The 27,378-nt window shown below is 33.9% G+C and overlaps 1 long non-coding RNA gene across 1 annotated transcript in view; it reads right to left on the bottom strand.

The window, feature by feature from the left end:
* Positions 1–7,173: 7,173 nt before the first annotated feature.
* Positions 7,174–27,378, bottom strand: part of LOC141379847 (uncharacterized) — a 59,124-nt gene continuing 38,919 nt past the window's right edge. Inside the window, exon 3 of the long non-coding RNA XR_015520248.1 lies at positions 7,174–9,299. This is a non-coding gene — a long non-coding RNA (uncharacterized LOC141379847). The remainder of the gene's footprint in view (positions 9,300–27,378) is intronic.

Raw genomic sequence — 27,378 nt, 5'->3', positions numbered from 1 at the left:
AAAGCTGTTGCTTCCTTCAGTGACAGCATTTAGCTCCTTATAACCAAGTTAAATGAATAATTACTAATACAATTACAACCGCAGGGCTCCTTTGTGAAATGAAGCTAAATATGGATCTCAGACAGTCCAAGAAAAGTAAGCAGCTCCATTTGGAACATGTTTTTAGTTTAGTTTTGTTTGTCACCCCAAAAAAGTGCATTATTAATAATAACAGCAGAACAGCAAACTTATCATGTCAAGGGTAAAATGGCAGAGAAGTGACAATTAATGTGCGGCAAGGATAAACCTAATTCCGTGAAAGACAACCAGCTGGTTTAAGTAATCAAGGTTGGGTTCGGAAGTGCAAGGCCATGCAGGCCTCAGCTGGCACGAGGACGTCTTAGAGAGGAGCAAGTGAGACGTGGGTGAGTATGGATCCTCTCGCCGTGCCTCCCCGGTCCATTCATCACCCAACTGCCGCTGACAGTGACGGATGGGTCAGACCCAGGACTGGCACCGCACCAGCGCCAGAATCATACGGCCCACGAGCCCACTGACAGCTGGAGCACTGTGTCAAGTGGCAGAGAGACGGCGGCCATTAATAATCCCCGTCACATGATCCAAACGGCGTACAGGAGAGAGAGGGACCGCAAGTCAAACGGTGGCCCGGAAGGGAGATGTCACGTCGGGTAGGGTGACAGTCATGCAGGCCTGCTCTTTAATCAAGTGTGTGGAGATTGGATAATAACTAGATCTCGGCCAAATTGAAGGAGGGTGAGGGATAAGGTTTTTAAAAAAGAGCTGTTTTTAATAGCTCAGGTTTGGTAGGTAAGGCTTCAAGAGACAGGGAATACTGTATACTTGCCTTTGAATATTTTTTTAAATGGCATAAATAGCTGTATTTATTAAATAGGGCAAAAATGTTACTAATTAATGTATATGGTTATTGTTTATTCGATTATTCATTTATTTTCTTTTCGGCTTAGTCCCTTTATTAGTCAGGGCACCACAGTGAAATGAACCGCCAACTTATCCAGCAAATGTTTTATTATATTATTTTATAAGTTTTTATATTATATTATATTATATTATATTATATTATATTATATTATATTATATTATATTATATTATATTATATTATATTATATTATATTATATTATATTATATTATATTATATTATACAGGGCTCAACAATAAGGACTGCCCAATGGCCCGGGGCCAACATGAGAGATGCTTGGGACAGTAGACAGGATCATTACTGGCCCAATCGGCCCAATATTACCTTGTCACTTAAGTTTAATTTGCCTGCAACTAAATAATATTTGACTAGATATTTTTCAAGACACTTCTATACAGCTTAAAGTGACATTTAAAGGCTTAACTAGGCAGAATATAGAGTAATTAGGCAAGTTATTGTAAAATGATGGTTTGTTCTGTAGACTATGGAAAAAAATATAGCTTAAAGGGGCTAATAATTTTGACCTTAAAATGGTCTTTAAAAAATTAAAAACTGCTTTTATTCTAGCCAAAATCAAACAAATAAGAAAAAAAAAATTATCAGACATACTTTGCAAATGTCCTTGCTCTGTTAAACATCCTTTAGGAAATATTTAAAAAAGAAAACAAATTCAAAGAGGGTTTAATAAATATAATTGCATCTGTTTATTGGGATATGAATATAATTTCACCAGGCGATTTGATTACTTCTATTTGAAAAGATTGACTGGCGTGATCAGGTCTTTTTTATGCAGTGCATCTGCATAGAATATAAGTATTTACAAGCATATATAAATACGATGGAGCAAAAATTAAAGTTAAATAAAAAGTGCTTTATGGTTTTCTAGGGTGTATAACAGTATTCAAAAGCAAAATTGGACCATCACACGTAAAATAACATGATCATCATTGCATAGATATTTACATACAATGATTTAAAAAAATAATTAATCATATTTTTATTTTTGATTCTTCATTTAACTTTTTATTCCTGCTATGTGACAATTGCTGATGCACACATTACGATATTGATGCTCTAACAATATATTAATTAGCTCTAGCATCAATAGATTAACATTTCTAAAAAAAAATAGGCGCATAATGACCTGTTAGCCATCCACTTTAATATAATATCCACTGTAATATAAGTGATTGAAAAAATTGTAATGCATGGACAGAAAAATGCACCGCGATTAGAATGTGTTAAATTTTACAGGATTTCATGGCAATATCCGTGATATCGTACAGTATGTGTTCCACTTGAAGTGTTCTTTTCCCATAATAAGGTTTTAATTGTCTTTCAATTCTCCTTGCCTATAAATAATGCAAACCATGTGGTAGAGTTGTGTGCTTAAGCCATTTACTCTCATGCATTGTTTAGGAACCCCTAGCCCTTAATCCAATTCACCACTGCAATCAAAAATGAGCATTTAATGCATATAATAACGAAACCTGTAACACTGTCAACCATTTTGCATATCATTACGCAGAGTTTTGCGGTAATGAAGTTTCTTTTAATGGGATTCCCAAAAAAAGCTCCCATATCATCCAAGTGAACATGCACACTAATTTGGTTAAAAATAATTCAGACCAAAGACAATCACGCACCAGAAAGAGTGAACTACATTTGTCCTCTAAGAACAAGGACCCTAATTTCAACCTTGGGCAGGGACTCCCTTATTTGAGAGGGGAGGGAAATATCATTACCCATTTCAGTGTGATTAAGGCAGAAAGCCACCTGACCAAATGCAAAGTGATTAACTTCAATGTCCTCCATAGCCTTAAAAATGCAAATCTGCCAGATATCAGTAGAGACTGGAGCCTATGTAGTCATTTACGCAATACTGTTTTCTACTAAGAACAGGATTTTTTAATGCATTTTGCCCATTCATTTAAACAATAATAGTATTTCAGAGTTTACGAAAATTACAAAAACATTCATTTACAAAAGTTATATCAAGCGGATTTATATCACAAGCTAAGTCTATAGGCATGCGTCTTGATGCTTGTATGCAAACATTTTAAAATACAAAGAAAATTTGAATTAATGGAATATTACCTGTCAAACTGACAATTTTTTTTTTTTTTTTACTTTTCATTTCAATGTATATTATAGGTATGCACCTATAATATCCAAATTTTTAACGAAATCATCAACTCCATATTTTTGAAAGCCCATAACCAACATATAGTCAAGGGCTGGGCGATAAAATTGAGTGTGAAGTTTACATCGATTTGTTTGTATGAAAATCGGTTTTCACCCTAACACATGACGTTTTGCTCTAGGTTCTCCCACATTTGCCATAAAAACACACGAACAACATGGCAACAAAAAAAACACACACAAACACGCCTGTCAAATTTTTTGAAAATATTTGTCGCCAGACACATGCATTTGAAACTGCACCACACCATGTATTTTTCATGGTAAAAAGTAATAGGTAAAACAATTAGTAGAGAAGACACGCTTATGAAAGGAACTGTTACCGATCTAATGTTGGAATCCAGCATTGCTGTTTCCGGGTAAATAACATGATGCAGCTGTGTAATGTACAGTAAATATCACTGACAAAACTCGCTCGGTGCACAAGACTAATCTACCAGATGCAAGCAATAAAAGCAACCAACCAGCCTAATGTGATTAATTTATAAGAAATATAATTAATATTAAATAATTACTTTATAACTTATACAGTATATTAATAATGAAATTATATGACAATAATAATAATTATTATTATTATTATTATTATTATTATTATTATTATTATTATTAAATGATAATTATTATTATAAAAGTTATAATTTAAATCGTAAATTGATGTATTTTTTAAGTTATATTGCCCAGCCCTAATATAGTCTAGTAATTACAAAAACAAAAACAGAATAGGTACATAAATACATTTTCTTAGGCAGATACTGATAATATTAAAAACAAGTATGTTTACGCCAGTACAGATTTATTATTTATTAAAGTTATTTGCTTTACAGCCAAATGCTATAAAGTAGCGCCTACAAGATTATGCGCTTTCCATAATTACTATTAATTAATCAATTGCCTACAGAAAACGTACAAAAACTAAAAAAGACACTGACCTGTGGTGAGATATATGGTCATATAGAGGTCACCACAGTGGAATGTTATTAAACAGATTATTACAGACTTCCAGTGGAATTTCAGTGGAACTATGTAATAAAAAAGAATGTAAAATGAGCTTAAATGTACAAAAACATCATTTAAAATAACGTCACATCTCAAAAACTTCACATGCACAAACAAAAAAAAAAATGGTTGGGGCTTGAATGTGTGCTAGTGTGGTTTTATTGTGCTTACTTGTTTACCCAACAGCTATAGCATTACTCTATTAAATCTCCATTTGTTCAAGATGTGAGACATAAACTAAATTTCTCCTGCCTTTGCTGAGCATGAAAAATAGGAATACTGTTTAACGACAACGCTTAAGATCTCAAATTTCATAACAGAGGCAGACAAACTAGATTTAAATGGCGGTAAACATTATTTACCATTTTTATGAAGAAATTATAGATCTGTAAATCTAGATCTGCGTCTGTAATTACAGAGGAATGGCGGCTTGATAGATTATGTTCATCAATTTTTGAAAGAGAACTGGAATGTGCTCAAGATGGATGCATAAATTGCGCTTGATGGAGCAAGTTCTTAAACCATTAGTTACGATTATAAGACTGCAAATTATAAGACCCTCGGTTATAAAAGTGAAATACATACAGCTTTTTGATTTGGTTGCTGAAAATACACATTAATATTCGCACGCACATTAATATTCTGAAGGCAAATAGCATTTAAAAGCAAATATGGATTCAGGAGAGAGCAAGGGAACACTTGTGAGAAATTAAATCTAGCTCAGAAGGAGCAATAACTAAATTAATCTAATATAAGCCTCTCTAAGTCTCAGCACCTGAGATCAGCCTTTATGTTGCATCAACACTACAGATTTCACACATCTTATGCATATCTGAAGGATAATTCCGCGGTGAGAGATTACACAGACGAAAAAGTAATTTCTGAATGAATGTCCAACCTCACAAGCCCAAAATGCACTTGAGGAATCTCAATAGGCAAGAAGTGAACAGGTTTAAAGGATATCCAGTGGTACAGCATATACAGCACATGTGTAATTTAAACCTTAAAGATGATGTAGAGCACACATTTAAGGCCCAATAAGTAATATTGTTTTATTGAAATTTATAAAATGCATTTAAGAAAGAAAACTTATATATTTTGCAGACTTATGTATCCCAAATGTTTTAAAGAATGCTCAAATCCAAAAAAAAAAAAAAAAAAAAGCTATGTAGACAGTCTCATGTGTCAGCATACTAATGATGTCATACACCCTCAATTTCCAAAGGGAGGAGGTCAAACTCAATTTTTATGGAGGGTGGCACCACATAATTCTCTATGCAGAAAAAACCCTGAGATGATAAAACAGTGCTAATTCTTTTTTGTCAGTGGCATAACAAAAGCTACACCGCTTTCGTGCCATGTCATGCTCATCTCTCATCAGAAAATTCTTCAGCAGTCTTATTTCACATCAAAGTCCAAAAAACATTTTTTCTATTTATTTCTGAAAGATTTGTCATATAGAAACCTTGTACACCGCGCCCAATGCATATTAATTAATGTTGCAAAATAAACCAAACAATTCAGTCAACTGAAATTTAATGGAAGTGGAGTTCGCCTCCTATATCAAAGAGCTGTGCAAAACTATCCCGAAATGCAAAGTTTATTTTATAACAGTGTTATCATTCATCAGTGGCATTTTGATTCTTTGCTTATAATTCTAATTGGCTTCAGCTTGTATGGGGCTCTAAACTGTCAAAATACCTCTCAAAACACCCTTTTATGGATGCAAAAAAACAAAGAAAAAAATTTTTAACCTAATCCAAATTTGTTATAATGGACAAATGTTTTGGATGCAATCTTATCCATAAACTCCCACGAGTCTACAATAAGTCACAGAATATGCTTTTGTTGGTTTTGAATATGCGTGAAAAATTTAGTGGCAGAAAATTCGCATTAGTTTTAGCTAACTGATAGCTAATTAGTTAATCTGGTAAGGGTGTGTTTATGTGATAACTCGTTTTCAAGGTATACCGCGGTTTGGAAAAGTCAAGGTTTTAAAACTGGAAAAATTTCTGTACTACCGTACCTGGTATGTATACGATTTTTTTATTTACATTATTTAGGACAACAGTATCTACAGCAGAAAAAATACCCAAAGATGCAGTTTTAAATTGTAAAGAAACCTGTGTTTTTGAACCTAAAGAAGACAGCAGAAGTCTATGACTTAATGAAGTCAATGAATTATTTAGCCTGACATGTTTACTGTTTCACAATATTATAAATCTTTCAAAAAATAAAATATATTGTTTTTAAAGAGGAAAATAGATTCTGCTTTTTACTCAGACATTTAATAAAAATATATTTTAGAGCAGTAATCAAAATACCGTGAAATCGTGATATTTTTTCCAAGGTTATCTAACTGCCAGAATCGTATACAGGCTGGCCTACCCGGAATCTGCGCGCACAGAAATCCGCAGATTTTCTGCAGATTTTTAGCCCATCATTAATTCTGTTTATTTACTTGAGTAAATGTGTGTAATATCTATATTTATTCAGTTTTTTTTTTATTAATTTCAGTAATATTATTGACTAATGTGAAAATGTTCATCTGATTTATGTACAATGCAATATGTGCAGTAATATTTTAGATTTATATTGTTTTATTATATGTCTTTTACAAGATATATTTACCAAATAAAGTTAATCTAATTGGATTCGCATTTTTAACATTAAGTAAATGTTAAAAATATATTATTTTTTATTTCATATATTAAGGTTTTAGTTATGAGACTCCCAAAATAATTCAGCAGAAATCTGCAGACTTTTACCAAAATTCTCAGCAGAAATAGCAGAAAATGTCCGCAGATTCCATCTGGCCCTACCCATGCCTAATGACAACAATTTAATAAAAAAGTTTTTTTCCCAACATGTTTCTGATACAGATGAAAATGTTCTCAAAATGATCCTCCTACACAGAATAGTAAAGATTTCAAAAACTTGTACTTGCTTCTTTATTATTATTGTTTTTTGTCCCTCAACAGACGTTTTGGTGTTGTCGTGCAAATAAACTGCCAAAAAGTAAAAGAACTCTAATCAAGTTAAGCTGGCATTTTTATTTTTCTAGTCTTAATAAAACAATAAAATCTGATAAAATGTTCATGTGTTCTACATAAAAATAAACAAAAAATTTCCCTTAAAAATATGATTAGATGATATACAGTAGAGCTGTACAATTAATCAAAAACGAATCACGATCACATTTTGAAACGTTGCTATTAGCTAAATCACAAAAGGCAGTGATATGGAGTATGTATATATATATATATGTACTTAAATACCCCCACCCAGAGCAAATGCGTGACTGCCGTCTGTGTGTGATAGTCTTACTAGACAATTGAGTGAGCACACTTTCATTCTGCCCAATTAGAACTTTTCAGTCTGCCTCTTATCAGCCATGTTAGTTTGCTGAGGGTTTTGTATTTTTATTATTATTATTTTTGTTTGTTTAATAAGCTACATCATCTCTCTAATTTTAGTTCAACTTTTTTATAGAATGATAAGGTAATTTTATGTGGTCTAGAGAAAAGTGAGTTTAATTTCTGCATATTTAAAAACAAATTTGAATAAATATTGGGGTAAGAAATAGCTTTTCAGTTTCTTTTTTTAACTAACACACAGCATTTTAGCAGTAGGAATCTATATTATTATTACAATATTATTAAGCTGAATATTGACTACAAAATTAAATCAAAAACCAAATCACAATCGCAATATCTGTCAAAAAAAAAATGCAAATAGATAATTTTCCCCAAATCGCACAGCCTTTATATACAGTAGCAAACTTAATAAAAATGTTTATGAATTTTGTATGAAAGTGTATATAAATGAAAGTTCACTGTAAAGAACTTTATTTAAAATTCTAAGTTGAACTTCGAAGTTTGTTTCAACAAAAAATACTGACTGAAAAAAAATAAAGCAGAAAAACTTTTACAGATTTAATGTTACTTGCCACATGCCATTTCTCTATGCTTTTTTAGTGTAACATGCACAACTGAATATGTAATATGAAGTAATACTGATATGGTGCAATCAGTGGAAGCGTTTTCTTTTTATTCATAACAAACTCAACTTAACTGAAGCAACTTGCTCATTTTACTGCATTTTTATTGTGCCACGGGACACCTGCGGGGGCAGACAGCCAAGTCGGTGGGATGGTTGAGGGGATTTGGGGGCGGAATTCTCCTTAGCTAAGGAACACTGAGCTCTTTTTTCCCCATGACTCCCATCTGTTGAGTGGTCATTGTCCATAAAGTGTTACAGCTGCAAAGGACCAGTCCTACATTGGCCTCTGAAAAGGCATTTTAACATATTCAAAACCTCCACAAGCCATTATGCCAGTACTGTTACCAAGCCCTGATTTATTCATTGACTTTGCCTCAAAACCAGGCATTTGCACCCGGTTTAAAAACTTCACCCCCTATCCCTCCGACAGATTGGCTCCTCCTCTGGCCACAGCATTTTCTCATATAAGAGAGTCCTTAATGCAGGTAGAAATGACATATGTTTTCTCTCTGCCGCCCAGTTATTCTGTGATCACATCCTGCTTGGGAATTGTTCATCCGTTCACTCGGCTTTTGTGGCCGATTTCATGCCATGTACGAGCCTGTGTTCTTGTCCTTCATGAAGCTGTCAGCCAAATAAAAGTGTCCTGACTGGGGTCGTGCCACAAGTGGTGGGAATGGGACATCAGCACAGCTTCTTGGAGGAAGCCCACCCACAGTTCTTTGCTCCGCGGGGCTTTAATTTGACTTCGATTTTTATTATGCAGGCCCCCTGAGGAGAGAACACTTTTACAAGGCTCCGTAAAGCCCTTTTTAATAATGGCCTGAAGGGGCGAAGAATGGGCCCGCCACTGCTGTTTGACCACTCATGGCATGCTCCAATAAAGTGTGCTATTCATCCCGGCTCCCTTTCACTGAGTCACTATGGGGGGAATTTAGGCTGGGTGCTTATGTATGGAGTACCAAGGAAAGCCGGTGAAATAGATTTAATGGATCTCTACGATTCATGCACACATAGACTGAAGGTGGCCTTTCTCTCTTCACTTCCTTTGCCTCCAAGTTCTGTGCTTTTGTGCAGGGCTAAGGGGTGGTGAAGCTTATAGGCCAAACAAGAGTCTCATTTCAAACGAATTGCAAGTGACCGACAGGAGATGAACACTGTGAAAATATACATCAAAGATTGAGTGAGAAAACTGCTTCAGTCTGTAACGTTTTCTGTTCTGTTTTGCATATCAGCTAAAGCAAATATGTTGAGAGGATGAAAGTAGTTTTAATACATTGGAAGTAGTAGTATTAAAAATAGGGCCGCACAACATTGGAAAAATTTGATATACCGATATATTACTTGTCTTCGATAAATATATTGTGATATGAATACAGTTTCACATGATAGTTTGAACAGCACTACTTGACGGTTTTCTGATGAGTCTAATGTTATTTAGTTAAAAAAAAATCTTTTTTTTTACTTTGCTTTGTCTTTTTTTCAGTCCAAATATTAAAAAAATCTTAGAGCACGTACAAATATTGTTTTGTTTCACCTTCAGAAGAAATAAGTCAAAATTATAAGCAATTCTGTGACACAAGCATTATGATCTGCAGTAGGGTAAGTGAACTTATCATGTTTTCACTTTGAAATGTAGACAAGACAAAAATTTGTCTTTTTTGCATAAATTGTATAGATTCAACATTATTCAACAAATTCAACATTGCATATCTTACGATGTGACTATTGCAGAAGTGCACATTGCGATATCAATGCTGTGCAGCCCTAATTAGAAAGTTTTGGAGGCATGTGAGCAACTGCATTTTTGTTATTTGTATTAGTTTTGAACAATGTCTATATAGTTTTTTGTCTATATATGAAATGTTTTAATTAAATAAGTTTGGTAAAGTTTAAGTTAAATGAAAATGTTGAAATAAAATTTTTATGAAAATAAAATCTAAATTGCAAAATTAAAAGTATATATATTTTCATTCTATGCAGCGAATGCCCTTCCAGCCAAAACCCAGTACTGGTAAACACCCATACGCTCTCCCATTCACACACACATTCATACACTATAGCCAATTTAGTTCATCCAATTCACTTATAGCGCATGTCTTTGGACAATGTGGTAAACTAGAGCACTCGGAGGAAACCCACGCGAGCACTGGGAGTAGGGCTACACAATAATGGAGAAATTTGACTTTTCGATACATATAATGTAGTATATTGATTGACATATAATTTCACCAGATGACTTAAAACTTTTTGCTAAGACTTCAGATTGATTTGAATAATTTTATAGAGAAGTGAAATAAGGTATTTTTTGTAATGTATTACATACATATAATAAATTAAGTACAGTCATAAATTAACAAGGGAGCAAGTAGTAAAGTAAAATAAACATTGATTTTTGGTTTTCTGTGGAGAGTCTAACAGTATTTGGTTACAGAAATTGAATAATCAAATGTAAATTAACAATACATACTATTCATTATATAAATTGTTCAATGAGATTAATATTTATTAAACTTCTTTACGCTTATTTTAAAACGCTTACATAGTCACATGCCTTAAAAACACAAGCACATGACTTTCACATGAACATTCCCTCAATTATGCTTAAACTATGCAGAGTCTCTACAAATTTCCTGTGTTTTGACCTGTGGTTTCTGGTCAACTATAATCCCAACTCAACATTGTATGTCTTGCGATGCGATATTGTGAACACACACATTGGGATATCGATGCTCAAACGATATATTTTGTAGCCCTAACGGGGAGAGCATGCAAACTCCACATAGAAATGCCAACTGGCCCAGCTGGGGCTTGAACCAGCTATTTTCTTGCTTTGAGGCAAAAGTGCTGGGCCATGGTGCTGCCATTAATATTTTAATAAAAAAATTTAAACAATAAATTACAATTAGATTAAATAATAGATTCAAATTACTGTTTTAAATGCTGGCAGTATATAGGCATCACAACTCGGTTCGAACCTCGGCTCAGTTGGCGTTTCTGTGTGGAGTGGCGTGGGTTTCCTCCTGGTGCTCCGGTTTCCCCCATAGTCCAAAGACATGCGGTACAGGTGAATTGGGTAGGCTAAATTGTCCGTAGTGTATGAGTGTGTGTGTGTGTGTGTGTGTGTGTGTGTGTGTGTGTGTATGTGTATGTGTGTGTGTGTTTGTGTGTGTGTGTGTGTGTGTGTGTGTGTGTGTGTGTGTGTGTGTGTGTATCCTGTAAGGGCATCCACTGTATAAAACATGCTGAATATGTTGGCGGTTCATTCCGCTGTGGCCGACAAAAAAATGAATGAATGAATGAAAATAGTTTCAAACTTGCATAAACAAATGTAGATTTTAACCTCTAATCTACATATTTTCATTTCTGAAAATTTTATCGAACACTGCATAATTGTTAACCATTTTCACTATATTCCAGTCAACACGCTGAAAATTAAGTGACTTTTCCTGTGGCATATCAAAAGCCACTTATGCATCATCAAGCCAGTCTAATGCCTCTTTGATTGTGGCCCGCATTGGATTTTAAATAATGACAAATGACGCACTTTTACAAACTGCCTGAGGAGCGTTTTTCGAGCAGCAAGCCCAACTTAATGCCACGAGGTGTTAACGGATTGATTCTCCTAATCTGTTCAGCTACACCGCTTGTCAGTGTGGGCCAGCTGAATTGTCTTAAGACAGCCTGGTGTGCTGTGTGTTAACCAATTTCACGGCCATCTGTCACGCACAGTTAAACTTTGCGCTGCCGTGTTGAGGGGAAGGGAGGAGGAGACGAGGAAGGGAAAAGCCGGCCAGAATGGATCATACAACTGGGCTGTGTTGCCGTCCTCAAGTTCATTCAGAGCGCTGCAACCAGACCACTGACTTTTCTTCCCAGCTAATTATGTGGAAACTGCAAAGACAATAAAGCATCTGGTGGTCTTTCTTCCTGGTTTCAATTTTTCTCAATATTGTGACAGGCTAATGCATTGTGTCTGACTCAGCCGTCCCAGCAGGGGATTGAGTGAAAGGCAGGGTCAGGAGAGAGCAAATAGATGAATTTATAACTTTGCCTTTTCACATTAAAGTAGCGAGATTGTTTCACTGAGACCCGGGTCCGCCCCCTCTCGCTGTCCCTCCACAGAGACCGAGACTCGCTCTGAAAACATGTTTTGTCTGTGCCACCCAAACTGAGTCTGGCCTTCCCCTTTCTGAGGGGCCTGGGTCACCGCTGTTGGCCAGCCTCCCCTATTCCTGCAAAACGTCCTAACACAGAGTGGCTGAAAAGAGAAGAGAGCCGCTTCACCCAAATCTGTGCTAAAAGAGAACGAGCCTGTGCTCTGGGTTCAAAAATTCAGAAATGTTGATGAATGATTGTTTCAGCCATTCCCAATACAATATAATGGAATTGGCATATTTTGCTGTAAAATATTTGTAAGCAACAGCTACACCCTAGATGACCCAATGCCCAGGGTGTAGAAAGCATTGTAGTCCATAATGGAAGCATTCTTGTGCTCTACATTGGCCTATGTGATGGGGAAAAGTGATGTTTTCAATAGTTTCTGTCAATGACAAATAAGTTACAGAAGAATAACATGACAAATAATATTAGTATGGTGAACAGGGTGCAATATTAAGGATGATTGACAATTAGGTGAATTTTAAGACTGATTATTGAAATATAACTACATCTAAAAATGATCACACTTGAATTTAAGTTACATTGCATCTACATGCCAACTGATTCTCATTAAATTATAAGTAGAGTGTTTGGGGTTAGGGAAAGGGAAATTTGCTGAATATAACAAAAATAGTATAATGTCAATTAAAGACCTAATAAAATGAGTTGTAGTAGCATATATTAATACATATTTGGACATATAGTTCAAATTTTGAGTTGTTTTTTGAAAACTATTTTAAAGATTTGTAAAATTAGAAATAATTCAACAATTTCAGATCAGCATATCAGAATGATTTGATGCATCGTGTGCACCAAAGACTATAACAAACAAGTTACAAAAGAATCACATGGCAAATTATAATATTATTGTGTATAGGGAACACAATTAAGGATGATTGACAATAAGGAGAATTTAAAGTCTGATTGTTAAAATATTACAACATCTAATAATTCCTAATGTCCATGCATTTTTATCCCTTTCAAACATTTTGGGGATTTATTTTTTGGTGTTTGTGATGTTACCGCTGCAGGAAATTGTAGCAGTAATGTATATGAATACATATTTAGATATTTAATCTAATAAATATAGTTTAAATTTGAGTAGATTTTTGGAAACTAATTTAAAGATTTGCTCATTTTATATATTTGTATAAAATAAATGAGAATGAGAAATATTTTTTATAAAAATGTCATGTTTCTATTTCAGAAACAGTGTACAAATATTGCTCCAATTTTTAATGCTCTGACTGATGACCAATAAACAGCTTAAATATATAAAATTATTTACTTTATGATCACATATATTAGGTAATTTTTTTCTTTTTAAAAATATTGCCTCAAAATTATAAACAACTGTTTCTAACATTAATAATAATAAGAAACACCTTTTGAGTACCAAATCAGCATATCAGAATGATTTGATGCACTGTAAAACCCAATAATTTAGGGTAACTCAACCCATTTGAAGAAACACATTGCAACAAACCCATACTCATAACCTTCAACACTGAGTTCAAAACTCTTTTCAAATGAGTAGAATTAACTTTTTGTAAATTTTGAGTTAACCACACACACACTTTATTTGATAAAGTTGACCGTTGGGTTTTACAGTGTGAACGGTGTGCACCAAAGACTACAGAAATTGCAGCAGAAAATTCAGCTTTGCCGTCTCAGAAATGAATTTTTAAATATAGTAAAAAAGAAAACTTTTACTTGAAATTTTAATAATATTTTTCAATATTGCTATTTGATATGTATTCAAATAATTGCAGTTTCATGAGTATAAATCAGGGATGTCAAACTCAATTTCTGGAGGGCCACTACCCCGCAGTTAAGTTCCAATCCTGCTCCAACACACTTACCTGTAGGTTTCAAACAAGCCTGAAGGACTCAATTAGTTTGATCAGGTGTGTTTAATTAAGGTTGGAGCTAAACTGTGCAGGGCTGCGGACTGCCAGAAATTAAGTTTGACATCCCTGGTATAAACCATACCATTACCATCCCAAACCTAAAACACAGAACATCTCAAGCCTAAAACCTTTAAATAGTGTCAGACTTTTGTGTGCGTGGCAGAAAGAGCCATATTGTGATGCCCTGGAGACAATTCAAAAAGTATCAGATTGAAAGTACGCCAATGACTAGAAGTGACTCTCAACACTGACAAACAGTATTAAACAACAATGATCTGAATTCGTTACAATGCAAGCCCAGAGATTTGACAGCAAACGCTGTTTGCCAAAAAGCTCATTGGAGGCTCAGCAAGCATAGACACCCAATAGCAGGAGGACACCCTTTTGGTTTTGAGTTTGTTCCTCCCCTGCACACCCGATCTTCCTCAAGTCACTGCTGATCTTCAAGAACCCTCCATTCCCCCTCTTTTCCCCCTTAATTAAATGTGCACTTCATTAATGTAAATTGAGGGGCTTTAATGCCCTTGTTGAAATTCTGAAGAAAGTGCTGTGGCCTCGCGAAATGCTCAGGCATCATTGCAAATTAGATTAGGGACCAAGAAAGGCAGTAAAATTAGAATGATAATGGTTGATATGGCTGCCTGACAGGCATGACTATTCAAGGATCAATGGGACGTAGAAAGCCTAGCGAAAGCCCACTCTCAAAGGCTTGGACCCACGTCAGCCTACAGATGTGCCTTTTGGAAGCACTTTAAATTAGTTTAATTTGGTAAATGGTAGGGATTTAGAAGCTCTTAGCCTGCCTATAACAAGACAGGAATACATTGAAATGTTTTGCTATTCTTTGATTAGCATAAAATAGGATTGACGGTGATTTGCATTCCCAACAAGTCTACTTTTTTTTGTTCATTTCCTTTTTTTCTTTATTTAAACTATAGCATTTCCATCCATTTCTCATGCTTGGACTTTCGAATGAACCCTTTTCCCAAGCTGCTTTTCATTCTGCTTAATCCTGTTAAAAACGGGAATGGGGGTTGATTTTATTCAAACTAATCTCATCAAACACACCAATTACAAGGTAATTTTGATTAAAAACCAATGGCTGGAAAGGGCTAAGGACGTTTCCTTCCAACTTAAGATTCATTGCTGTTTTTGTTCAAGAGATCTCAGCCCATCCCTGTCAAAAGCTGCTAAAGCATTACGTCCAACCTGAAGTTCATGGTTTAGACATATAAACAGTGGCACAAAACCACTAACACGTCTGAAAACAAACTGTCACTGATTCAATGAGGAAGGGAAAAAAAGAAACTGGAAGCTGGCCATGCTGGGCTGCTGCTTTTAATTTGACCCCAATCCTTTTCCATAATCTGACATCGCTGACTTACTTTGTTTACTCTCTCGGTAAACAGCAGCAGAAGCAGCAGCAGCAGCACCATGGTGGTGCACTGTTGAAAAGAGTGAAGCCATGCTCTAGCTGAGGGGGGCTGCTTTAGAGGAAGTGACTTTTACTAGTTTGGTCTTTAGCCACTTAGGAAATGCAAAGAGATGGATTACACACAGATCGGCTCCTTTGTTAGGCAGTGGAGTCGCCGCTATTCTTTACAAGAAGTCAAATTCATGCAAAACGCATGGGATGATTAACATCCCAGTAAAATGTGGTAAATGAACAACCTTTAAACAGTTGTTTTGATTGCATTTTGTATTTTGATATTGACTGTAACAGGACGCTGGATATGTATTTAATAAAAGTTCTGACAACTGATAATAAACTGGATGTCATGCAAGTTAAAATGTTAATTAAAATACTTCACATTATTAAAAATTATATATTCTCATAAAAAGTTAATTGCTGCTGAAAATTACGTTTTTCCCTCACAGAAATAGGTTACATTTTTAAACATATTAAAATAGAAAACAGCAATTTTAAATTATTATTGTTTCTAATGTATTGTCATTTAAATAAAAGCCATTTTTAATGACAATTCCTATTCTTAAAAAAATAATGATTTCAAAGATTTTTACTTTAATATTTATACATTTTTACATGCAACTCTGTGATACTTTCATTCAAAATAATAACTGGAATATTAACGGTGGTCAGCATTTATGAGTACAACCCCCACAAATCTCTCATTTGATTTAAGATTTTTTGTAGAATGCTGTATACAATATTATATTTTTGCATAGACATTAGTTTAATCAGTACTGAAGCCAAATCTGGAGCTTGTCTAACAAAAATAACTTACAATAATGGTTCAAAAACTAGCAGTCCAAATGTATATGTTGGGGAAAAATATTAAATAAAATTTTCAAAAATAGCAAAAATCAAGAAGCAAAAAAAATATATAATTTTGTTGAAATCTTGTAGTTTGTATTTTTGCACTGTTTTGCTTGAATTTAAATGGATTATCTTTCCATCTCTAAAGATGGTTCTGTGACTAAAATATTATTTTAGAACACTGTAAAACCCAACAGTCAACTTTATCAAATGAAATGAGTGTAGTTAACTTAAAATTTACTGAAAGTTAATTTCAAAAGTATTGAAAGTAACAAGTTAATTAAATATCTCATTACTTCAATTTAAATGGAGCAAGTTCCCAGTACTTGAAAATATATTTTTTTACTCAAATGGTTTGTGACAATCGGTTTTCTCCAACGTTCTCCAAAGTTGCCTTAACTTATTGGGTTTTATAGTTCTCAGTTGGTTTGAGTTCTCTTCTCTTTATTGGGTTCTGTGCTCAAATTGCTTAATTTTAAAAATAAAATGTCTAAATATTGGTAATCTTCACTTTGTGTAACAAATTTATGCAATAAAAATTAAACATCTTCTGACCATAAAATATTCTGACATATATTTAAAATAATAAGTATTACATCTTATTAAGTTTGAGTTATTAAAATATTTTTTTTAAATGTATGAAAATAATGGTAAAAATGTATGCTTAAAAATATAAAATATTTATATATATTTTCACATTTTGACATAATATATACAAAAAATACAGAGCAAGACATTAATTTTACTTAGCATATAGACAATGTTCACAATGTTAAGCATAGGGTATTTATGTTTATTTATGTTATTAAATAATTCAAGCTCTGTTAAAGTCGTAGGCCTTTATTAGACAAACTCTGAATTAGATTTATTAACGCAGACCTTTTATAGACGAATTTACATCATCTTTGGCAAACCAACTGAATCCTCTGTAAAGCAGGAAGCAACAAATACCCTGACTATCCCATTAATATTCCCAGTGTTGTCCCACAGAGGGAGGTCTTTATGAACAAAGCAAGCTCATTCAACGGCCAGCAGGTCACTAAACTAGATACACATCCACGGGCTATAGAAAGTCCGCAAGCAAAGCAGCTCACAATCAGGACTGGATAAAAACAGGTGCCAAACCACCTGAAGGAAACCCAAAATACCAAACAAACATGTTAATGCCACTGGTCAATTTCTGAATGAGCTATAGTTAACTTAATCCTATAAACCACCACAGAACAAAATGTAAACAGCCGCTTACTTCACCACCATGACAGTTCTTTTTCCTCCAGAGTCCTGCCAAAACTCCAGTTCGCACCAAAATAAAAAGGCGGCGTCCTTACATGAACATACAAACTCGCAAAACAATAAAATAACAAGTTTAATTTAACATCTTAACAAAAAATGGGCATTTTATTTTATATAAATATTTTTTTTAATTACAAACTGCTCAAAATAGCACATGGCCTTTTTCGTTTCGTTTTGTTATCGATTCTTGATTAATTCTATTGAATCGACTCAATCAAACGGTCCATTTAAAGGGACAGGTTCACCATTTAGGTCTTCTTTTATAAGCAAATAATGCATGATTTCAGCTCATATATTTTAAAAAAGCGCTGATTATAAAAAAAAACTAATATATAAGATATTTATTCTACTTATTAAATTATATAAAAAGGATAATAGTAAGGGTACTATATTCAGAATTATTAACAGCATCTTGTTAACAAACAGATAAAATGATAGTAATATGATCGCTATTTTGAAGCAAATAAAGTAATAAGTATAAATATTTAAAATGAGAATGAGTTAGCCTAGTACTTCCGGAGTAGAAAAGATTTGTATAGGTCTTTAAAATAGCTAGTTATTATAGCACTGATTGACATTTTACGGGTTTGCTTATGTAAATCAAGGTGAAAAATGTTTGCTCAAAAAATAATTAAACACATCTTCTACAATATGACAGAGAAAAACATTTATTGTTTTGATCCTTGAAGGCTTGTCTATAACCCACAATTTAACATGCTTCCTTAAAACATATGCAGTGTACTTTCTGTTAGCTTGTATCATATTATTCTGCATCAAATAAACAAAACATATTCTGGAAATGCAATAAGCAGATCACATTCATTAAGTGAAATGATTTTATAGCCTGGCTGGTCTGAAAAGGGCAGCAGAAAGCTAATGAGGCCCCTATAGGAAGTGAAGCCCCTGTGGCCGAGTCTGTAATTAATCAGCTTCCCCTCTGATTATGGTGTCCATCAACAAGAGACAAGCTGCTGTTTGCTTCAACAGGCAGAGGCTTGGAATTGGACACACTTAAGTGGAATCTTCAATTGATGCTTCCATTGTGGAAAACACCGAACCACAGCAGGTAAAGGCAGGGTTTGTAATGAAATAATGATTCTGATAAATTTAAATGAAAAACATTAAAACATTTGGATTATACACTAAAATCCTGTACATCTTAGTCACAAATGTAAAATCTTCAATTGATGCTTCCTTTGTAGAAAACACTTATAAAGTCACAGTTTTTGTATATTGGCTTTCATATAGATAATGATATAAATAAGATAATTATAAGCAAATATCAATATATTTGAAGCAAAAAAGCTTTCAGATTACCCATATAATTATTCTTTTATTACATCTTGGTCTTCCCCGCCCTCCTTTAAGACTCTGTTCAGCAAGGATGCATGTCCTCCATGAGCCTGGATCAATGTTAAAAAGTGGAATTAGTCATTCTAAATCATGCAGCAGCGGTCGAAGGGATGGCCTCCGAAAATCATTAGACAATCATGTATTCCTATTGATTTATTCAAAGTACCTGGACTGAAAGCAGATTAAACAGCAAGTAAAAGGAAGCTAATGCTGATTAAATGGCAGTGGGATGGGAGGTCCTTGGGGTATGTTTTCGTCCTAATCAGTGGGAAACAATACTGCTGCAATCACTGGTCCAAACAGGTCTATTAAGGGCCCTTTACTTGACATATTTATGTATTTCAAATACCGGAGAGCACATTAAATTGAGTTTAGTCACAGCACTTTTGCATCTAGTCGTAAGCATCTGACATCCAGAAGACAATGTTGATGATCCCACTGCTGGCTATTCAAAGGATATTTGTCAGAATCACTATGTAATGCATTTTTGGTGGAACAAATGCAGTGTGTTTTTCTGGCATCGGAAAAGATAAGAATTCAGAGTGCAAGACATGTTAATACATTTTCATCACAGATATAGAAGTTTAAAGTTTAGAAAGTTTTAACATCAAGCACCAGCTACTATATAAAATGTCAGCTAAATGCATAAATGTAAATGTAGTCAAATTTTCAGGAAGATATAAATGGACATGAATATGGATTTGATATAAGTATGTGTAACCCCGCCGGTCCTACACCACCCAACCTTCTTCAAGCTAGGATCGAACCGGCGACCTTCCACATGGTTACTCTAACAAGGAGACTAAAGACCATGGCCTCTAGTGCCTGTCGCTAGAGCACCTTTAGAGGTCAGAGGAGTGAGGTTTACCAGCACAGCACTTCATTAGCTGGCCTCCGTTACACTTACTCCCCTAAACTTCACTCTCATCCGGGTCACGGCACCAATGTAACGATTGTTGACCTCTGCATTGTTTTTCGCAATTTTCACCAACTTGAAGCAATGATACTTTTCAAAAGTGGTTTACAGTCACAGTGTATCTTTATTCTGAGAAACAAATCAAATCACATCACATGAAAACAGGGCAATATACTGCAGACAAAATCGTAACAGCATCAGCCTTTTTCTGCTTAACTACAGTGGCTGCGCAAGGACAGAATGAAGAAAACTCCTGCATGTTTTAACCACTAGGTGGCACCAAACCATCAATCATGTAAACAATCCAAGTCATTCTCTATTACCACTGTTACATATGAAAATATGATTGCACAGAAATTTGGTGGCACATTACATAAGATATTCCTATAATGGCAGTAGTTACAGTTTCAGTCCTCATTTAGCATTCCTGTAAAGGGCAGAATTTTTTAGCCATAATGTAACACTCCTACAAGTGAAGCAGTCGTATTTAAACAGCTGTGAGTCAACAGTGTCTTCTCTCTGGTATGGCTTCTGTCCTCTACACTGTTTGACCAAACCACACGTCTTTGTCTGAGCCAAACAGAGCGAGTACGGTCTTGTTTGAACATTTTCTTTCCTCCAGTTCTTTTCTTTTAACACATCTTAATATAACTTGAGGTTTTGGTGAACTCTTAAAATAATTTTTCCTAATGGACTTAAGACTTAGTTGGAGACACATGTCTATAAGATATATTAAAGGTACAATATGTAATTTATTTTTCATTACAAAATATGCTGTATATTACGCTGTCTTGTGTACATTACCTTATATTATCCCAAATGTGTGGTGGAATGTTCAAATTTAGAGTAATAAGCAATTATTGACAAAGAAAAACACTTTAATATGTTTCAAATATGTAGCAAACAGATACTTTAGATGTATTTACTATGATAAAACAGTGCTGCTGCTTCCCCTTGTGATCAAGACTTGATCAACCGGAAGTGCTGTTCATGCTGCATCACACTTGTCTCTCATCAGCATTTGCTTTAACAGTCTGGTTTTGCTTTGATGGCATTCAGGTGTACACTGTTTTATACTACCATTATGAAAAGTTTTAAAAACTTTAGCTCATCAATTCTGCAGGAGTCTTGTAGGATGTAATGAAGATCATGATTCCACACTCAGTCACCTCATTATCAAACTATGCCCTTGTTTGTTTTGAAAATGCACCCTCTAGAGATGAAAATTTAAAAATTTAATTTGAGATGCAAATAAAAATTTACTGATAAAACAATGCTATAGGACAAAATAGCACAGTTCTATATCAAGTGTCTTTTCTGTATCAAAACAAATATTGCGCTTTGAAACCAGTTGCACAGAGCAGAAAAAAACTGCTTAAATGAACTTATAATCATTTTACAAATTGCATTTTTGTTTGCACTGTAAAACCCAACAGTCAACTTTATCAAATGAAATGAGTGTAGTTAACTCAAAATTTACTGAAAGTTATTTCTACTCATTTGAAAAGAGTTTTGAACTCAGTTTTAAGTTAATTAAAAATCTCATTACTTCAACTTTAATGGACTAAGTTCACAGTACTCTTATAGATTTGTTTTTTAACTCAAACGGTTTGTAGCTATCAGTTTCCTCAAACGGTTTGAGTTTCAATAACTCATTGGGTTTTACAGTACTCAGTTGGTTTGAGTTCTCTTTACTTTTCCTGTACTCAATTTCCTTCGTTTACTCATATGGATTAAGTTCACAGTACTCATTATGGTTAGATTTGAACTTAAATGGTTTGATGCAATCAATTTTCTCAAATAGTTTGAGTTATCTTAACTTTAACTTGGGGTTTTACAGTGTGGAGTTATGTGGTTCATAACAATTAAACTAATTTGATTTGAATCAAGTCATGTCAGATTTATTTATATAGCATTTTTTCAGAATAAATAATTTTAACCCAGCTTGTTAGAATCAAAATAAGATCAGTTATTGGCCAAATGTACAGTCTTCATCTGGCTCAATATTAGCAGTTCCACAAAAGACATCAGTGTTGTTTTATGAGTTGAAACAACTCAGTGTTGATTTCAGTAATCTGGTTTAATACAAAATGTTAATGCTGAAGAATGTCAGCTGGCCAGAATTCTGAGAACATAATACACTCAAAAATGTTCTGCGGCTGGGACAACATAAATGAATTGTCTTTAACCTACAACTTCTTTACAGTGTAGATATCAATGGCTGTAACGTTTAAGGCTATTTACGGGCTGGCAAGCCAAACCAATGATTTATTAGTAGTCAGCAATATTTTGTAAATAAAATAATTTTATATGTATACAATGTTAAACAGGGAGGCAAATGCAATGTTGACAGAACCAGGCTAATATGATGATACCTTCTTGTAAAAGTATTCTTGAACCAGTTATTTAGGCCTACAGGGCATACACCCATTAATTCATAATCATAATTACAAAAATCTAGCCTTAGGTTCATGAAATAGATTTTCTAGATATAACACTGAGACACACATTTTTAAAATGAAAAATAAAATTTTTCAACGGACAAACTAGCCGCAAATAACTCACCCAGTTTGCTAATGTCATAATTTCAATTCGATGCCCAATGCAAATGATAACTATTAACTACCAATAACAATTATATTAGCTTCCAACCATTTGAAGTGCATACAGCATTTTTAAATCTGAGATTGACTACTGATAATAACATTGACAGCCTTTTTAAAATTCCATTGGAATTATTCATGTGCCAGTACATTTATAGTTAATGCTATCGTATATTATATTTGGAACATAACTGTAGTAGTTGTCCTAAAGCATACTTTCAGACATGCACTTCAGCAGTGATACCAGTTTAAACTATTTAATCTGAGAAGTCATTTGTCTGCTTTTTTCCACCAAACAGATCGTCTCAGTCAAGTCGACCATGACAAAACCAGAACAAAGCAAAAAGTCAATTCAGCTTGAATGAAACCTGCGGTAACAAAGAAGAATCATGTCATTTTGAGAGAAAGGGTCTGTATATGGAGAGTCTCTAGCAGGATTTGATATAGCATGGTTATGCCTGAAATCGACTCTGAAGCACAGCCTGCTTGTGTCAGCCATCGCACAAAGATCAATACTTGTTCAGTACAAACATACAAAATAAAAGCCTGTTCATAGGCTGGTTTCTCTGGTGCCTTGAGGATCTACATTGACAGCCAAATGGAGGACTGGGTGGGCTCCACAAGGAGGGTAATCAATGAGGCAAAGGGTTGAGATCTACTGATTTACTCCTTCTGTGGGTTGATTAGGCTTTGGGGACATTTGAAGCAAGCAGAAATCACTATAGCAGAATGCGTAATCCATATCAACATCAGCTCCGGAAAGATTTGGATGTGATTCGACTGGTGCATGTGCATAAATCACCAGGCATGCAAGCTGAAGGAATTCACTCTGGGCTGTTTTTAAATGAAGCTGAATTAAGAGGGAACGTCTGGTAGGTGTGCAAGCCATTGTCTGTACATTTAATAATTGCAGTTTGACATTTGCATAAAACACATAATAATTAATATTTATTAGGCGTTATTATGCACAAAAAAGCTTAATTTTATGAGAATTTTTGTTTGCTTCAAACCAAACCATAAATATTTGTTAATAATACATTTTTATAATTTACATAAGTATGTATAAATTAACTATAATTCATAGATAAAATTACAGTAATTTTGCATTTATATATTCATAAGTAATAATTATGAATTCACAATATACAATAATATTTACATATACATGTTTATATCTTACTGTAACTGTACAATTTACGTAACGAAAAGTACTAATAGTGGTCCTAAGAAAGTCAATAAGATTGACTGATTGATTATTTTAAATGAAACCTAATCAAAATAAATTTGAAAAATCTTTGTAAAATAAGAAAAAAATATGTAAGAATATGCATTCACGTATGTTTTATTTTATTTTAAGAAATTATCACATTATATAATAAATTTATAATAGTTATTTTATTATTTATATTTTTTTAATTAATAAATATTTCCTTGTTTTTTATAATTATTTTACATGATAAAATTTCTGTCTACTAAACAGATTAGTACAATTGATTGATTGATTGATTGATTGATTGATTGATTGATTGATTGATTGATTGATTGATTGATTATTTTCAACGAAACCTATTCAAAATAAATAAAACTAATTTATATAGATAAATATGTATAATAAGAAAAAATATTTATGTATTCACATGTTTTGGGCTTTTTTAAACGAATAAATATTTTATTGTTTCTTAATTATTTTTCATGATAAAATTTATTTCTACTAAGTAGGTTAATAAGATTAGTTATTTATTAATTGATTTATTGATTTATTAATTTATTGGTTGATTGATTGCTTATTTTAAATAAAACCTATTCAAAATAAATTAGTTAAATTTATATAGAGATAAATATGTATAATAAGAAAATATATAAAAATGCATGCAGGTATGTTTTATGATTTTTTTTTTAAATTATCTTTTCTTGTTAATAATTTTACATAATAAAATTTCTAGCGACGCAATCACACGGTAGGTAGTGCTGTCACCTCACAGCAAGAAGGTCACTGGGTCGCTGATTCGAGCCTCTGCGTTTCTGTGTGGAGCTTGCATGTTCTCCCTGCGTTGGCGTGGGTTTCCTCCGGGTGTTCCGGTTTCCCCCAGTTCAAAGACATGCAGTACAGGTGAATTGGGTAGGCTTTATTGTCCGTAGTGTTAAAGTGTATGTGTGAATGAGTGTGTCTGGATGGATGTTTTCCAGAAATGGGTTGCAGCTGGAAAGGCATCTGTTGCATAAAAACATGCTGGATAAGTTGGCGGTTCATTCCGCTGTGACGACCCCGGATTAATAGAGGGAGTAAGCTAAAAAGAAAATGAATGAATGAATAAAATTTCTTTCTACTGAGAAGGTTTGATTGATTGATTGATTGATTGATTGATTGGTTGGTTGGTTGGTTGGTTGGTTGGTTGGTTGGTTGGTTGGTTGGTTGGTTGGTTGATTGATTGATTGATTGATTGATTGATTGATTGATTGATTGATAAGATTGATTGATTGATTGATTGATTGATTGATTGATTGATTGATTGATTGATTGATTGATTGATTGATTGATTGATTGATTGATTATTTTAAATGAAACCTATTTAAAATAAATGAAACCTATTTAAAATAAATTTGTAAAATTTCTATAGCTTTATGTAAAATAAAAATAAAAAAGAATATGCATGCACATATAATTTAGGATTTTTTTAATTAATAATTATTTCCTAGTTAATTATTTTACATCATAAAATTGCTTTCTACTAAAAAAGTAAATAAAATCAATTGATTGAGTATTTTAAATTAAACCTAATTAAAATAAATTAATTCTATTTATATAAAGAAAATATAAAATATGTTTGCATGCACGTGTTTTAAGATTTTTTTTATTAATAAATACTTCATTCATTCATTCATTCATTTACTTTTCGGGTTCGTCCCTTTAATAATCTGGGGTCGCCACAGCGAAATAAACCGCCAACTTATCCAGCATATGTTTTACGCATCGGATGCCCTTCCAGCTGCAATTCATCAGTGAGAAACATCCATACACACTCATTAACACACAGACACTACAGACAATTTTAACTTACCCAATTCACCTATAACGCATGTGTTGGGACTGGGGGAAACAGGAGCCCTCAGAGGAAATCCATGCAAACACTGTGGAGAATGTGCAAACTCCACAAAGAAATGCAACAGACCCAGGCTAAACTCGAACCAGTGACCTTCTTGCTGTCTGGCGATAGTGCTATCCCCCTCCGCCACCGTGATGCCTTATAATAAATATTTCCTTTTTTCTTAATTATTTTACACCATAAAATGCCTTTATTCAGACTGTTGATGTTAGTCCAAATATATGTTAATTATGATCTTAGACTCATGGAGGTAAATTTCATCAAGGTAAGTGTGAAACCAAAGCTCTCCAGCACAGCTAATGTTTAATCCAGCTTGTTGGCTTCACTCTCTGCTTTTAATTTGCCTCCGATGCCCTTTTGTTGACAAAGGTAAACTGATGACAGTTTAGAAAAGCCAGCACTCAGCCATGTGGCAAAGAGGGGGGAAAAAAAGATGTGTTGACCCTTCCTAGATTGAATTTAGCACAAGGCTGGATAGCAGCAGTTGCAGACATGATGGATTATTGTAATGACCAACTCCATGGCCTTTTTGTCATGTTTAAATGGCAATAAATTTAAGCAGAAAGCGCAAACCACGTGTTGGATGTGTAAGTAAAATGTACTTCATCAACCATGCGCATATTAAAGCATAGACATAATGGGTACGCTTAAGTTTAATCTCTATTAATATTTATTATTCAGTGCCATTTCTCATGTTGAGTGAAAAATGTTAGAAAAACTGTACAGTTGTCATTTCTATCTGACCTGACTAATCTAATGCAGTCAGGTAGATTCAGTTTAGTTTAAAAATACATTTAGTTCAAATAAAACCAATTCATTTAGATCATAGCAAATAATTCTATACAGGTTACCTCACAAAACAAACTCTCTACCGTGTATGACCGTGGGTCAAATCTAATAACGTTGTAAATGATGTTCAATTTCATTCTGCTTTAAAAAATCTCTAAGTATAATCAGGGGCCTGATATTAGTTCTGTTTTAAATGCATATGTTTCTTTTACGCTCAAAGTGCAAGTAGGTATTAAACATGATGAAAATCTTCCATATTAATATGTTAAAATTGGGTCCTAAGACCAACTGTCAACCCAGAAAATGTGAAAAATAACAACCTAGTAACATGTTTTGGTAATCTCCATCTTGCAAGCAAGTAAAAAATTAGATGCTTGGATTTTAGAGCCCTAATTATATTGAAAAGAGATGTTCTTATACAATACCGCCTCTTAATTCACACGTTTCCACCCTTAGCACCACTGCAGCAATCACCATTTCTGCACTGTAAAACAGTTGAAATGAGTGGTTAACTCAAAATTTACTGGAAGGTAAATCTCCTCATTTGAAAAGAGTTTTGAACTCAGTGGTGAAGGTAATGAGTTAAATACCTCATTACTTCAACTTAAATGAAGTTCACCGTACTCGAATAGATTTGTTTTTTCAACTCAAATTGTTTGTAGCAATCAGTTTCCTCAAACAGTTTGAGTTGGCTTAACTTACCAGCTTTTACAGTACTCAGCTGGTTTGAGTTCTCATCATTTATTGGGTTTTACTGTGGTCAAATTGCTTTATTTACTCAAATGGATTTAGTTCACAGCACTCATTAGGATTAGTTGTTGAACTTAAA

This window comes from Danio rerio, chromosome 21 (assembly GCF_052040795.2).
Source record: "Danio rerio strain M-AB ecotype USA chromosome 21, GRCz13ab, whole genome shotgun sequence".
NCBI classification, from domain to species: Eukaryota; Metazoa; Chordata; class Actinopteri; order Cypriniformes; family Danionidae; genus Danio; species Danio rerio.
This window is presented reverse-complemented; position numbering and strand designations above follow the sequence as displayed.